Source organism: Oncorhynchus mykiss, chromosome 15, assembly GCF_013265735.2.
Source record: "Oncorhynchus mykiss isolate Arlee chromosome 15, USDA_OmykA_1.1, whole genome shotgun sequence".
NCBI classification, from domain to species: Eukaryota; Metazoa; Chordata; class Actinopteri; order Salmoniformes; family Salmonidae; genus Oncorhynchus; species Oncorhynchus mykiss.
This window is the reverse complement of record NC_048579.1, coordinates 73708290-73723300: the sequence shown is the minus strand read 5'-3', so window position 1 is coordinate 73723300 and position 15011 is coordinate 73708290. Positions and strand designations below refer to the sequence as shown.

At 48.0% G+C, this 15011-nt stretch overlaps 1 protein-coding gene across 5 annotated transcripts in view; it reads right to left on the bottom strand.

Annotated features, from left to right (window-relative positions):
• The window catches only part of LOC118936425 (LIM domain only protein 3), a 126261-nt gene that overhangs the window by 80044 nt on the left and 31206 nt on the right, over positions 1 to 15011 (bottom strand). The gene's annotated exons all lie outside the window — the stretch shown is intronic.

The following is a 15011-nucleotide window of genomic DNA, read 5'->3' as shown; positions in this document are numbered from 1 at the left end:
ACTATACAGGGAACAGAGTGACACTTGGGATGCGCCCTGAGTCAATATTAATTACCCAGAGGGCTGTGCGGTCACCCAGGGTTCACGACTGCAGCCGTCACATGATTATTTCTCTCTGCGTACTGAAAACCATCTGTGGTGACGGACGAATTCAATCACACAAAGGAACTGATTCAAACGAATGTTTCAGGACAGAGAATTAGAATTAGGCCAATCCAGTCCAACACAGAGCAGAGCTGACCCCTGACCCCATAGATTAGTTATCCAACAGGGTTGTGATGTTACCGTGTCCAACACAGAGCAGAGCTGACCACTGACCCCATTGATTAGATATCCAACAGGGTTGTGATGTTACCGTGTCCAACACAGAGCAGAGCTGACCCCTGACCCCATAGATTAGTTATCCAACAGGGTCGTGATGTTACAGTCTACAACACAGAGCAGAGCTGAACCCTGACCCCATAGATTAGTTATCCAACAGGGTCATGATGTTACAGTCTACAACACAGAGCAGAGCTGACCCCTGACCCCATAGATTAGTTATCCAACAGGGTCATGATGTTACACTCTACAACACAGAGCAGAGCTGACCCCTGACCCCATAGATTAGTTATAATACAGGGTCATGATGTTACAGTGTCCAACACAGAGCAGAGCTGACCCCTGACCCCATAGATTAGTTATCCAACAGGGTCATGATGTTACAGTCTACAACACAGAGCAGAACTGACCCCTGACCCCATAGATTAGTTATAATACAGGGTCATGATGTTACAGTGTTATGTCTATAAAATGTTTCCCCTGGCACTGTATAGGCCCAGCCAAACTCTGCTGGCTTGGATATTTTAATGTTTTCCTTTCAGCACGGTTTCATCAGCTTTGGTTGAGGGATGTGAACCCAGGCCAGCTCAGTTCAGCTTGGTTTGGACTGACTATGTACGTCTCAGTAGGGTGTAACCCAGGCCAGCTCAGTTCAGCTTGGTTTGGACTGACTATGTCTGTCTCAGTAGGGTGTAACCAGGCCAGCTCAGTTCAGCTTGGTTTGGACTGACTATGTTCGTCTCAGTAGGGTGTAACCAGGCCAGCTCAGTTCAGCTCGGTTTGGACTGACTATGTCTGTCTCAGTAGGGTGTAACCAGGCCAGCTCAGTTCAGCTCGGTTTGGACTGACTATGTCTGTCTCAGTAGGGTGTAACCAGGCCAGCTCAGTTCAGCTTGGTTTGGACTGGCTATGTCTGTCTCAGTAGGGTGTAACCAGGCCAGCTCAGTTCAGCTTGGTTTGGACTGACTATGTCTGTCTCAGTAGGGTGTAACCCAGGCCAGCTCAGTTCAGCTTGGTTTGGACTGACTATGTCTGTCTCAGTAGGGTGTAACCAGGCCAGCTCAGTTCAGCTTGGTTTGGACTGACTATGTCTGTCTCAGTAGGGTGTAACCAGGCCAGCTCAGTTCAGCTTGGTTTGGACTGACTATGTCTGTCTCAGTAGGGTGTAACCAGGCCAGCTCAGTTCAGCTCGGTTTGGACTGACTATGTCTGTCTCAGTAGGGTGTAACCAGGCCAGCTCAGTTCAGCTTGGTTTGGACTGACTATGTTCGTCTCAGTAGGGTGTAACCAGGCCAGCTCAGTTCAGCTTGGTTTGGACTGACTATGTCTGTCTCAGTAGGGTGTAACCAGGCCAGCTCAGTTCAGCTTGGTTTGGACTGACTATGTCTGTCTCAGTAGGGTGTAACCAGGCCAGCTCAGTTCAGCTTGGTTTGGACTGACTATGTCTGTCTCAGTAGGGTGTAACCAGGCCAGCTCAGTTCAGCTTGGTTTGGACTGACTATGTCTGTCTCAGTAGGGTGTAACCAGGCCAGCTCAGTTCAGCTTGGTTTGGACTGACTATGTTCGTCTCAGTAGGGTGTAACCAGGCCAGCTCAGTTCAGCTCGGTTTGGACTGACTATGTCTGTCTCAGTAGGGTGTAACCAGGCCAGCTCAGTTCAGCTCGGTTTGGACTGACTATGTCTGTCTCAGTAGGGTGTAACCAGGCCAGCTCAGTTCAGCTTGGTTTGGACTGACTATGTCTGTCTCAGTAGGGTGTAACCAGGCCAGCTCAGTTCAGCTCGGTTTGGACTGACTATGTCTGTCTCAGTAGGGTGTAACCAGGCCAGCTCAGTTCAGCTTGGTTTGGACTGGCTATGTCTGTCTCAGTAGGGTGTAACCAGGCCAGCTCAGTTCAGCTTGGTTTGGACTGACTATGTCTGTCTCAGTAGGGTGTAACCAGGCCAGCTCAGTTCAGCTCGGTTTGGACTGACTATGTCTGTCTCAGTAGGGTGTAACCAGGCCAGCTCAGTTCAGCTTGGTTTGGACTGACTATGTCTGTCTCAGTAGGGTGTAACCCAGGCCAGCTCAGTTCAGCTTGGTTTGGACTGACTATGTCTGTCTCAGTAGGGTGTAACCAGGCCAGCTCAGTTCAGCTCGGTTTGGACTGACTATGTCTGTCTCAGTAGGGTGTAACCAGGCCAGCTCAGTTCAGCTTGGTTTTGACCTGACTATGTCTGTCTCAGTAGGGTGTAACCAGGCCAGCTCAGTTCAGCTCGGTTTGGACTGACTATGTCTGTCTCAGTAGGGTGTAACCAGGCCAGCTCAGTTCAGCTTGGTTTTGACCTGACTATGTTCGTCTCAGTAGGTTGAAAAGCCCTTTAGTGAACCACCGTTCTACTACAACCTCCCAGCGATCTCAAACCTGGGAGAATTACATAAACGTGAAGAAATCGGTGTCTGTCAGGAATCAACAGAACAAACAGCAACGACAGAACAGGAAAACAGACGGCTACTAACAACAAGACAACAACAACAAGACAACAACAACAAGACAACAACATCATAATCATTTCCATATTTCTTCGTTCTATTTGTCCAGACATACAACGTGAACACATCACTACCTGACTGATCTGATGAAAATAAGAACACAGAGCAGAGATGTTGAAAATAAGAACACAGAGCAGAGATGTTGAAAATAAGAACACAGAGGCAGAGATGTTGAAAATAAGAACACAGAGGCAGAGATGTTGAAAATAAGAACACAGAGGCAGAGATGTTGAAAATAAGAACACAGAGGCAGAGATGTTGAAAATAAGAACACAGAGGCAGAGATGTTGAAAATAAGAACACAGAGGCAGAGATGTTGAAAATAAGAACACAGAGGCAGAGATGTTGAAAATAAGAACACAGAGGCAGAGATGTTGAAAATAAGAACACAGAGGCAGAGATGTTGAAAATAAGAACTAAGAGGCAGAGATGTTGAAAATAAGAACACAGAGGCAGAGATGTTGAAAATAAGAACACAGAGCAGAGATGTTGAAAATAAGAACACAGAGGCAGAGATGTTGAAGAGATGGGACGTGTTTTTTCTCCTTGGGGCCAGAAGGCCTTTTTGTCTCTCAGGTCTTTCCTCCATTGCCCAGTAAGATCATGGCTGTAGGCATGTCTGTACTAAACCAGACTAGAGACATATAGACTCCTCTCTCTACTGAATGGTGTCCGCTGTACATGTTGTGTTTAAATTACATCAATACTCAGCAGAGCTCTACGCTCTGGCCCCGATGAATGTTGTTAACATGAGCCCTTTAATATAGAGCCCTTCAATACAGAGCCCTTTAATACAGAGCTCTTTAATATAGAGACCTTTAATATAGAGCTCTTTAATATAGAGCCCTTCAGTACAGAGCCCTTTAATATAGAGCCCTTCAATACAGAGCCCTTTAATACAGAGCTCTTTAATATAGAGACCTTTAATATAGAGCTCTTTAATGTAGAGCCCTTTAATATAGAGCTCTTTAATACAGAGCCCTTTAATACAGAGCTCTTTAATATAGAGCCCTTTAATATAGAGCTCTTTAATATAGAGCCCTTTAATATAGAGCCCTTTAATATAGAGCTCTTTAATGTAGAGCCCTTTAATATAGAGCTCTTTAATATAGAGCCCTTTAATACAGAGCTCTTTAACTCTTAACTCATCTGGTCTACACAATGTATCCCAGCATGCTCTCTACTCCCCTTAACACATCTGGTCTACACAATGTATCCCAGCATGCTCTCTACTTCCCTTAACTCATCTGGTCTACACAATGTATCCCAGCATGCTCTCTACTTCCCTTAACTCATCTGGTCTACACAATGTATCCCAGCATGCTCTCTACTTCCCTTAACTCATCTGGTCTACACAATGTATCCCAGCATGCTCTCTACTCCCCTTAACACATCTGGTCTACACGATGTATCCCAGCATGCTCTCTACTCCCCTTAACACATCTGGTCTACACAATGTATCCCAGCATGCTCTCTACTTCCCTTAACTCATCTGGTCTACACAATGTATCCCAGCATGCTCTCTACTCCCCTTAACACATCTGGTCTACACGATGTATCCCAGCATGCTCTCTACTCCCCTTAACACATCTGGTCTACACAATGTATCCCAGCATGCTCTCTACTTCCCTTAACTCATCTGGTCTACACAATGTATCCCAGCATGCTCTCTACTTCCCTTAACTCATCTGGTCTACACAATGTATCCCAGCATGCTCTCTACTCCCCTTAACACATCTGGTCTACACGATGTATCCCAGCATGCTCTCTACTCCCCTTAACACATCTGGTCTACACAATGTATCCCAGCATGCTCTCTACTCCCCTTAACACATCTGGTCTATCTATACAATGTATCCCAGCATGCTCTCTACTTCCCTTAACTCATCTGGTCTACACAATGTATCCCAGCATGCTCTCTACTTCCCTTAACTCATCTGGTCTACACAATGTATCCCAGCATGCTCTCTACTCCCCTTAACACATCTGGTCTACACGATGTATCCCAGCATGCTCTCTACTCCCCTTAACACATCTGGTCTACACAATGTATCCCAGCATGCTCTCTACTCCCCTTAACACATCCGGTCTACACAATGTATCCCAGCATGCTCTCTACTCCCCTTAACACATCTGGTCTACACGATGTATCCCAGCATGCTCTCTACTCCCCTTAACACATCTGGTCTACACGATGTATCCCAGCATGCTCTCTACTCCCCTTAACACATCTGGTCTATCTATACAATGTATCCCAGCATGCTCTCTACTCCCCTTAACACATCTGGTCTACACGATGTATCCCAGCATGCTCTCTACTCCCCTTAACACATCTGGTCTACACGATGTATCCCAGCATGCTCTCTACTCCCCTTAACACATCTGGTCTATCTATACAAGGTATCCCAGCATGCTCTCTACTTCCCTTAACTCATCTGGTCTACACGATGTATCCCAGCATGCTCTCTACTCCCCTTAACACATCTGGTCTATCTATACAAGGTATCCCAGCATGCTCTCTACTTCCCTTAACTCATCTGGTCTACACAATGTATCCCAGCATGCTCTCTACTTCCCTTAACTCATCTGGTCTACACAATGTATCCCAGCATGCTCTCTACTTCCCTTAACTCATCTGGTCTACACAATGTATCCCAGCATGCTCTCTACTTCCCTTAACTCATCTGGTCTACACAATGTATCCCAGCATGCTCTCTACTCCCCTTAACACATCTGGTCTACACAATGTATCCCAGCATGCTCTCTACTCCCCTTAACACATCTGGTCTACACAATGTATCCCAGCATGCTCTCTACTCCCCTTAACACATCTGGTCTATCTATACAAGGTATCCCAGCATGCTCTCTACATCTAAACCACCATCATCTCCTGCTGCCTGCGGTCATAGCGACCATCTTACCTGGCCGTTGACTGGTGGGATTCAGATAGGCACTGCCCGCAACACCCAATCAGAACCCCTCTTGACATTCATCCCACTTCTTCTAAAATTCAATAGACCCCCCCACTCTCTCTCTCTCTCTCTCTCTCTCTCTCTCTCTCTCTTCAAATCCACCCTGTTACCATTCAGATAAATTATTGCTTATATGAGAGCAGAAAAAAAAGTGACAGCAATTTCTTTCTCCCTAACATCTTCATTTGGTTTTTAGGCTTTCCTCTCCTGTCAGCTTGAATGCCTCAGAAACACCCCCCCTTTAATTTCCCCCACTGTACCGTCCACCTCCAGACATTCCTTCGTAACACCGCGCATCAGTCCAATCTCTCTCCAAATGAAATTGGTTTCCGCTGGGGTCAGGGGTCAGCTAGTGGTGTGTGTGTTATGATTCCATCTAATCTGTAAAGGACTAATCCTAACATGTAGCTTTCACAAACTACCGCGCATTTCTGCCATGTTGATTCCCCCCCCTCCCTCTCCAGGAGGCAGATTCTAGTCTACTCCAGCCAGTTGAATTTAACACCATCATCTGAGCATAAAACTTTCATGACAATGAGAGAGAGAGAGAGAGAGAGAGAGAGAGAGAGAGAGAGACAGAGAGACAGAGAGAGAGAGGGAGAGAAAGACAGAGAGAGAGAGAGAGAGAGAGAGAGAGAGACAGAGAGAGAGAGAGAGAGAGAGAGAGAGACAGAGAGAGAGAGAGAGAGAGAGAGAGAGACAGAGAGAGAGAGAGAGAGAGAGAGAGAGAGAGAGAGAGAGAGAGAGAGAGAGAGAGAGAGAGAGTGAGAGAGAGAGAGAGAGAGAGAGAGAGAGAGAGAGAGACAGAGAGAGAGATAGAGAGAGAGTGAGAGAGAGAGAGAGACAGAGAGAGAGACAGAGAGAGAGAGAGAGAGAGTGAGAGAGAGAGAGAGAGAGAGAGAGAGAGAGAGACAGAGAGAGAGAGAGAGAGAGAGACAGAGAGAGAGACAGAGAGAGAGAGAGAGAGAGAGACAGAGAGAGAGAGAGAGTGAGAGAGAGAGAGAGAGAGAGAGAGAGACAGAGAGACAGAGAGAGAGAGAGAGAGAGAGACAGAGAGAGAGACAGAGAGAGAGAGAGAGAGAGAGAGAGAGAGAGAGAGAGAGAGAGAGAGAGAGAGAGAGAGACAGAGAGAGAGAGAGAGAGAGAGAGAGAGAGAGAGAGAGAGATTAACCTTCCCATAGATTAACCTGTTCAGTACCATTTCGAACCTTCTGTAATAAGGGTTTTACATGGAACCCAAAAGGGTTCTACCAGGAACCAAAAATGGTCCTTCAACGGGTTCTCCAATGGGAGAACCACAAGAGTGTATTCCTACCTCATATTCTAATACCTTCATCTCTGTAGCTCTGTAGAGTTGAGGTACAGTGGTCATGCCTTCATCTCTGTAGCTCTATAGGGCTGAGGTACAGTGGTAATACCTTCATCTCTGTAGCTCTATAGGGCTGAGGTACAGTGGTAATACCTTCATCTCTGTAGCTCTATAGGGCTGAGGTACAGTGGTAATACCTTCATCTCTGTAGCTCTATAGGGCTGAGGTACAGTGGTAATACCTTCATCTCTGTAGCTCTATAGGGCTGAGGTACAGTGGTAATACCTTCATCTCTGTAACTCTGTAGAGCTGAGGTACAATGCCTTCATCTCTGTAGCTCTATGGAGCTGAGGTACAGTGGTCATGCCTTCATCTCTGTAGCTCTATAGGGCTGAGGTACAGTGGTAATACCTTCATCTCTGTAACTCTATAGGGCTGAGGTACAGTGGTAATACCTTCATCTCTGTAGCTCTATAGGGCTGAGGTACAGTGGTAATACCTTCATCTCTGTAGCTCTATAGGGCTGAGGTACAGTGGTAATACCTTCATCTCTGTAGCTCTATAGGGCTGAGGTACAGTGGTAATACCTTCATCTCTGTAGCTCTATAGGGCTGAGGTACAGTGGTAATACCTTCATCTCTGTAACTCTGTAGAGCTGAGGTACAATGCCTTCATCTCTGTAGCTCTATGGAGCTGAGGTACAGTGGTCATGCCTTCATCTCTGTAGCTCTATAGGGCTGAGGTACAGTGGTAATACCTTCATCTCTGTAGCTCTATAGGGCTGAGGTACAGTGGTAATACCTTCATCTCTGTAGCTCTATAGGGCTGATGTACAGTGGTAATACCTTCATCTCTGTAACTCTGTAGAGCTGAGGTACAATGCCTTCATCTCTGTAGCTCTATGGAGCTGAGGTACAGTGGTAATACCTTCATCTCTGTAGCTCTGTAGAGCTGAGGTACAGTGGTCATGCCTTCATCTCTGTAGCTCTATGGAGCTGAGGTACAGTGGTCATGCCTTCATCTCTGTAGCTCTATGGAGCTGAGGTACAGTGGTCATGCCTTCATCTCTGTAGCTCTATGGAGCTGAGGTACAGTGGTAATACCTTCATCTCTGTAGCTCTGTAGAGCTGAGGGACAATACCTTCATCTCTGTAGCTCTGTAGAGCTGAGATACAATACCTTCATCTCTGTAGCTCTGTAGAGCTGAGGTACAATGGTAATACCTTCATCTCTGTAACTCTGTAGAGCTGAGGTACAATGCCTTCATCTCTGTAGCTCTATGGAGCTGAGGTACAGTGGTCATGCCTTCATCTCTGTAGCTCTGTAGAGCTGAGGTACAATACCTTCATCTCTGTAGCTCTATAGAGCTGAGGTATAGTGGTCATGCCTTCATCTCTGTAGATCTGTAGAGCTGAGGTACAGTGGTCATGCCTTCATCTCTGTAGCTCTGTAGAGCTGAGGTACAATACCTTCATCTCTGTAGCTCTATAGAGCTGAGGTACAGTGGTAATACCTTCATCTCTGTAGCTCTGTAGAGCTGAGGTACAGTGGTCATGCCTTCATCTCTGTAGCTCTATGGAGCTGAGGTACAGTGGTCATGCCTTCATCTCTGTAGCTCTATGGAGCTGAGGTACAGTGGTCATGCCTTCATCTCTGTAGCTCTATGGAGCTGAGGTACAGTGGTAATACCTTCATCTCTGTAGCTCTGTAGAGCTGAGGGACAATACCTTCATCTCTGTAGCTCTGTAGAGCTGAGATACAATACCTTCATCTCTGTAGCTCTGTAGAGCTGAGGTACAATGGTAATACCTTCATCTCTGTAACTCTGTAGAGCTGAGGTACAATGCCTTCATCTCTGTAGCTCTATGGAGCTGAGGTACAGTGGTCATGCCTTCATCTCTGTAGCTCTGTAGAGCTGAGGTACAATACCTTCATCTCTGTAGCTCTATAGAGCTGAGGTATAGTGGTCATGCCTTCATCTCTGTAGATCTGTAGAGCTGAGGTACAGTGGTCATGCCTTCATCTCTGTAGCTCTGTAGAGCTGAGGTACAATACCTTCATCTCTGTAGCTCTATAGAGCTGAGGTACAGTGGTAATACCTTCATCTCTGTAGCTCTGTAGAGCTGAGGTACAGTGGTCATGAGGTACGCTGTAAAACACCAGGTGCTGACATTCTCATTTTTCACGGCTAAAAATGTGTCCGCACGGTCTCTCCCCCCCAACTCCTACGCATTAGTCTCAACTTGAAGCTGCCAGGGTCTCGCGTCCCAAACGGCACCCCATTCCCTACGTAGTACACACTACCATTGACCAGTTGGACCAAAGGCCAATTGGGGGGGCCCCTTGGTCAAAAGTAGTGTGTACTATTAAGGGAATAGGGTGCCGTTTGGAACTCAACCCCTGTGCATTATTCTTGCTCTAAGCACTGTGTCTCGGGAGGCGAAGGGAGCTGTTGTTTTACAACCCCGGCAGCATTCAGCTCTACCTCGTCGACCTGGCTCTCCGCCAGACACATGCCTGGTCCAGGGTTCTCTTCGAGGACTCTGGTCCCAAATGACACCCTATTCCCTACTAATCGTGCACTGCTTTCGATCCAGAGCTCGATGCGTCTGGAAGGGGAATAGCGTTCCGTTTGAGACTCGGGACGACCGCTGTCTCTGACAGACATTCATAGTAACATGACGACCAGGAAGTAGTTCACCTCCTAGCGCTGGTAGCACCGCCGCGGCCGTTGGGGGGCGTAGTGTGTGTTTACCGTTTGAGACTCGGGACGACCGCTGTCTCCGACAGACATTCATAGTAACATGACGACCAGGAAGTAGTTCACCTCCTAGCGCTGGTAGCACCGCCGCGGCCGTTGGGGGGCGTAGTGTGTGTTTACTGTGTTTGTGTACAGTGTGTGTTTAGTTTGTTTGTAGTGTGTGTTTAGTGTGTTTGTGTACAGTGTGTGTTTAGTTTGTTTGTAGTGTGTGTGTGTTTAGTGTGTGTGTGCAGTGTGTTTGTGTACAGTGTGTGTTTAGTGTGTGTGTAGCGTGTGTGTTTAGTGTGTGTGTGTGCAGAATGTTTGCAGTGTGTGTGTGCTGTGCGTTTTTGCAGTGTGTGTGCAGTATGTTTGTGCAGTGTGTGTGTGCAGTGTGTGAGTGCAGTGTGTGTGTGTGTGCAGTGTGTGTGTGCGCAGTGTGTGTGCACTGTGTGTGTGCAGTGTGTGTGTGCAGTGTGTGTGTGTTCAGTGTGTGTGCGCAGTGTGTGTGCAGTGTGTGTATGTGCAGTGTGTGTGTGCAGTGTGTGTGTGCAGTGTGTGTGTGCAGTGTGTGTGCCCTCTAATACGATCCTCCTTTACTGCAGTAGAAGGGACATGTAGTAGAGAGGACATGTAGTAGAGGGGACATTCAGCAGTAGAGAGGACATGTAGTAGAGAGGACATGTAGTAGAGAGGACATGCAGTAGAGAGGACATGTAGTAGAGAGGACATGTAGTAGAGAGGACATGCAGTAGAGAGGACATGCAGTAGAGAGGACATGTAGTAGAGAGGACATGTAGTAGAGAGGACATGTAGAGGAGACATGTAGTAGAGAGGACATGTAGTAGAGAGAGAGGACATGTAGTAGAGAGGACATGTAGTAGAGAGGACATGTAGTAGAGAGGACATGTAGCAGAGAGGACATGTAGTAGAGAGGACATGTAGTAGAGAGGACATGTAGAGGAGACATGTAGTAGAGAGGACATGTAGAGGAGACATGTAGTAGAGAGGACATGTAGTAGACAGGACATGTAGTAGAGAGGACATGCAGTAGAGAGGACATGCAGTAGAGAGGACAAGGAGGAGAGGACAGTGGGAGGAAGGGAAGGAGGAGATGACAGTGGAAGAGGGAAGGATGGACAGAGATGGAGGAGAGGACAGTGGGAGGAAGGGAAGGAGGAGATGACAGTGGAAGAGGGAAGGATGGACAGAGATGGAGGAGAGGACAGTGGGAGGAAGGGAAGGAGGAGATGACAGTGGAAGAGGGAAGGATGGACAGAGATGGAGGAGAGGACAGTGGGAGGAAGGGAAGGAGGAGATGACAGTGGAAGAGGGAAGGATGGACAGAGATGGAGGAGAGGACAGTGGGAGGAGGGAAGGATGGACAGAGAAGGAGGAGAGGACAGTGGGAGGAGGGAAGGATGGACAGAGATGGAGGAGAGGACAGTGGGAGGAGGGAAGGATGGTCAGAGAAGGAGGAGAGGACAGTGGGAGGAGGGAAGGATGGACAGAGAAGGAGGAGAGGACAGTGGGAGGAAGGAAGGATGGACAGAGAAGGAGGAGAGGACAGTGGGAGGAGGGAAGGATGGACAGAGGAGGAGAGGACAGTGGGAGGAGGGAAGGATGGACGGAGATGGAGGATAGGACAGTGGGAGGAGGGAAGGATGGACAGAGAAGGAGGAGAGGACAGTGGGAGGAGGGAAGGATGGACGGAGATGGAGGAGAGGACAGTTGGAGGAGGGAAGGATGGACAGAGAAGGAGGAGAGGACAGTGGGAGGAAGGGAAGGATGGACAGAGGAGGAGGAGAGGACAGTGGGAGGAGGGAAGGATGGACAGAGAAGGAGGAGAGGACAGTGGGAGGAGGGAAGGATGGACAGAGGAGGAGGAGAGGACAGTGGGAGGAAGGGAAGGATGGACAGAGAAGGAGGAGAGGACAGTGGGAGGAAGGGAAGGATGGACAGAGAAGGAGGAGAGGACAGTGGGAGGAAGGGAAGGATGGACAGAGAAGGAGGAGAGGACAGTGGGAGGAAGGGTGTTTTGTTAGAAGAGTTGAATACGGACAATGGTGATCCATTTACTCATACAAATACGTTTACTGTATTTTGAGCAAGTATGTGTGTGTGTCGTTGTGTGTGTGTTCCTGCGTGTGTTCCTGTGTGTGTGTCATTGTGTGTGTGTGTGTGTTCCTGCGTGTGTGACTGAATGACTTCAAACTAAAGATCCCAACCACCCTCTGACAGTTGGTATTTTCACTGTAGATTAGTCTGAGACCAGGCCGTTGGTACCACTGCCCTCTGCTTTCCAAATGGCTCCATACACACCTTCACAGTAGGCTTTGGAACCTTTCCCCTTAACAACATTCACCTTCACAGTAGGCTTTTGAACCTTTCCCCCTCAACAACATTCACCTTCACAGTAGGCTTTGGAACCTTTCCCCTTAACAACATTCACCTTCACGGTAGGCTTTGGAACCTTTCCCCCTCAACAACATTCACCATCACAGTAGGATTTGGAACCTTTCCCCCTTAACAACATTCACCTTCACAGTAGGCTTTGGAACCTTACCCCTTAACAACATTCACCATCACAGTAGGCTTTGGAACCTTACCCCTTAACAACATTCACCATCACAGTAGGATTTGGAACCTTTCCCCTTAACAACATTCACCTTCACAGTAGGCTTTGGAACCTTACCCCTTAACAACATTCAGCTTCACAGTAGGCTTTGGAAACTTACCCCTTAACAACATTCACCTTCACAGTAGGCTTTGGAACCTTTCCCCTTAACAACATTCACCTTCACAGTAGACTTTGGAACCTTTCCCCTTAACAACGTTCACCATCACAGTAGGATTTGGAACCTTTCCCCCTTAACAACATTCACCTTCACAGTAGGCTTTGGAACCTTTCCTCTTAATTAACAACACTCACCATCACAGTAGGCATTGGAACCTCTCCCTTAACAACATTCGCCTTCACAGTAGGCTTTGGAACCTTTCCCCTTAACAACATTCTTCACAAACAGAAAGTCCTTCTACCCTCCCTAAGAAACAATGACATCCCAGTCACAGTCACAGTCCCAGTCCCAGTCCCAGTCATAGTCCCAGTCTCAGTCACAGTCACAGTCACAGTCCCAGTCTCAGTCTCAGTCTCAGTCTCAGTCCCAGTCCCAGTCCCAGTCCCAGTCTCAGTCCCAGTCACAGTCCCAGTCACAGTCACAGTCTCAGTCACAGTCCCAGTCCCAGTCACAGTCCCAGTCCCAGTCTCAGTCCCAGTCCCAGACACAGTCCCAGTCCCAGTCCCAGTCCCAGTCCCAGTCACAGTCACAGTCACAGTCACAGTCCCAGTGTAGAGAAAAACAACGTGATCCCGGACGTCCGTCCCATCGAAACCCCTTTTCTAAAGGCAAACCTCGCAGAATCCGATGTGCTTCCTCAACTGGACTCCAGCAGATTCATCATTGGCGAAAACACTACATCGATTCACAAAGGCAGACTAGTAAACATGGATACTGTGGTGACTGTCCGACGACACGTTCCTCTTGATCCTAACTTGATACCTTTTTACGTAAACATCTAGTGTACACTACTGCATGAGCGTTGAGTTTAAATGTCACGTTGTGCCCGGTCCTTTCCATACAGTTACAAAAGAGAGGAGGGTATAATTAGGTCTCAGTGTGACCGAGTGTATAGCAGGGGGTATAACTGAGAACCTCTCTCTACCGGTCAGAGATAGCAGGGAGTATAACTGAGAACCTCCCTGTACTCTACGGAGATAGCAGGGGGTATAACTGAGAACCTCCCTGTACCCTACGGAGATAGCAGGGGGTATAACTGAGAACCTCCCTGTACCCTACGGAGATAGCAGGGGGTATAACTGAGAACCTCCCTGTACCCTACGGAGATAGCAGGGGGTATAACTGAGAACCTCCCTGTACCCTTCAGAGATAGCAGGGGGTATAACTGAGAACCTCCCTGTACTCTACGGAGATAGCAGGGAGTATAACTGAGAACCTCCCTGTACCCGTCAGAGATAGCAGGGGGTATAACTGAGAACCTCCCGGTACCCGTCAGAGATAGCAGGGGGTATAACTGAGAACCTCCCTGTACCCTACGGAGATAGCAGGGGGTATAACTGAGAACCTCCCTGTACTCTACAGAGATAGCAGGGGGTATAACTGAGAGCCTCCCTGTACCCGTCAGAGATAGCAGGGAGTATAACTGAGAGCCTCCCTGTACCCTTCAGAGATAGCAGGGAGTATAACTGAGAACCTCCCTGTACCCTTCAGAGATAGCAGGGGGTATAACTGAGAACCTCCCTGTACTCTACGGAGATAGCAGGGGGTATAACTGAGAACCTCCCTGTACTCTACGGAGATAGCAGGGGGTATAACTGAGAACCCCCCTGTACTCTACAGAGATAGCAGGGGGTATAACTGAGAACCCCCCTGTACTCTACAGAGATAGCAGGGGGTATAACTGAGAACCCCCCTGTACTCTACAGAGATAGAAGGGAGTATAACTGAGAACCTCCCTGTACTCTACGGAGATAGCAGGGGGTATAACTGAGAACCTCCCTGTACCCTTCAGAGATAGCAGGGGGTATAACTGAGAACCCCCCTCTACTCTACAGAGATAGAAGGGAGTATAACTGAGAACCTCCCTGTACTCTACGGAGATAGCAGGGGGTATAACTGAGAACCTCCCTGTACTCTACAGAGATAGCAGGGGGTATAACTGAGAACCCCCCTGTACTCTACAGAGATAGAAGGGAGTATAACTGAGAACCTCCCTGTACTCTACGGAGATAGCAGGGGGTATAACTGAGAACCTCCCTGTACTCTACGGAGATAGCAGGGGGTATAACTGAGAACCTCCCTGTACCCTACGGAGATAGCAGGGGGTATAACTGAGAACCTCCCTGTACTCTACAGAGATAGCAGGGGGTATAACTAAGAACCTCCCTGTACCCGTCAGAGATAGCAGGGGGTATAACTGAGAACCTCCCTGTACTCTACGGAGATAGCAGGGGGTATAACTGAGAACCTCCCTGTACTCTACGGAGATAGCAGGGGGTATAACTGAGAACCTCCCTGTACTCTACGGAGATAGCAGGGGGTATAACTGAGAACCTCCCTG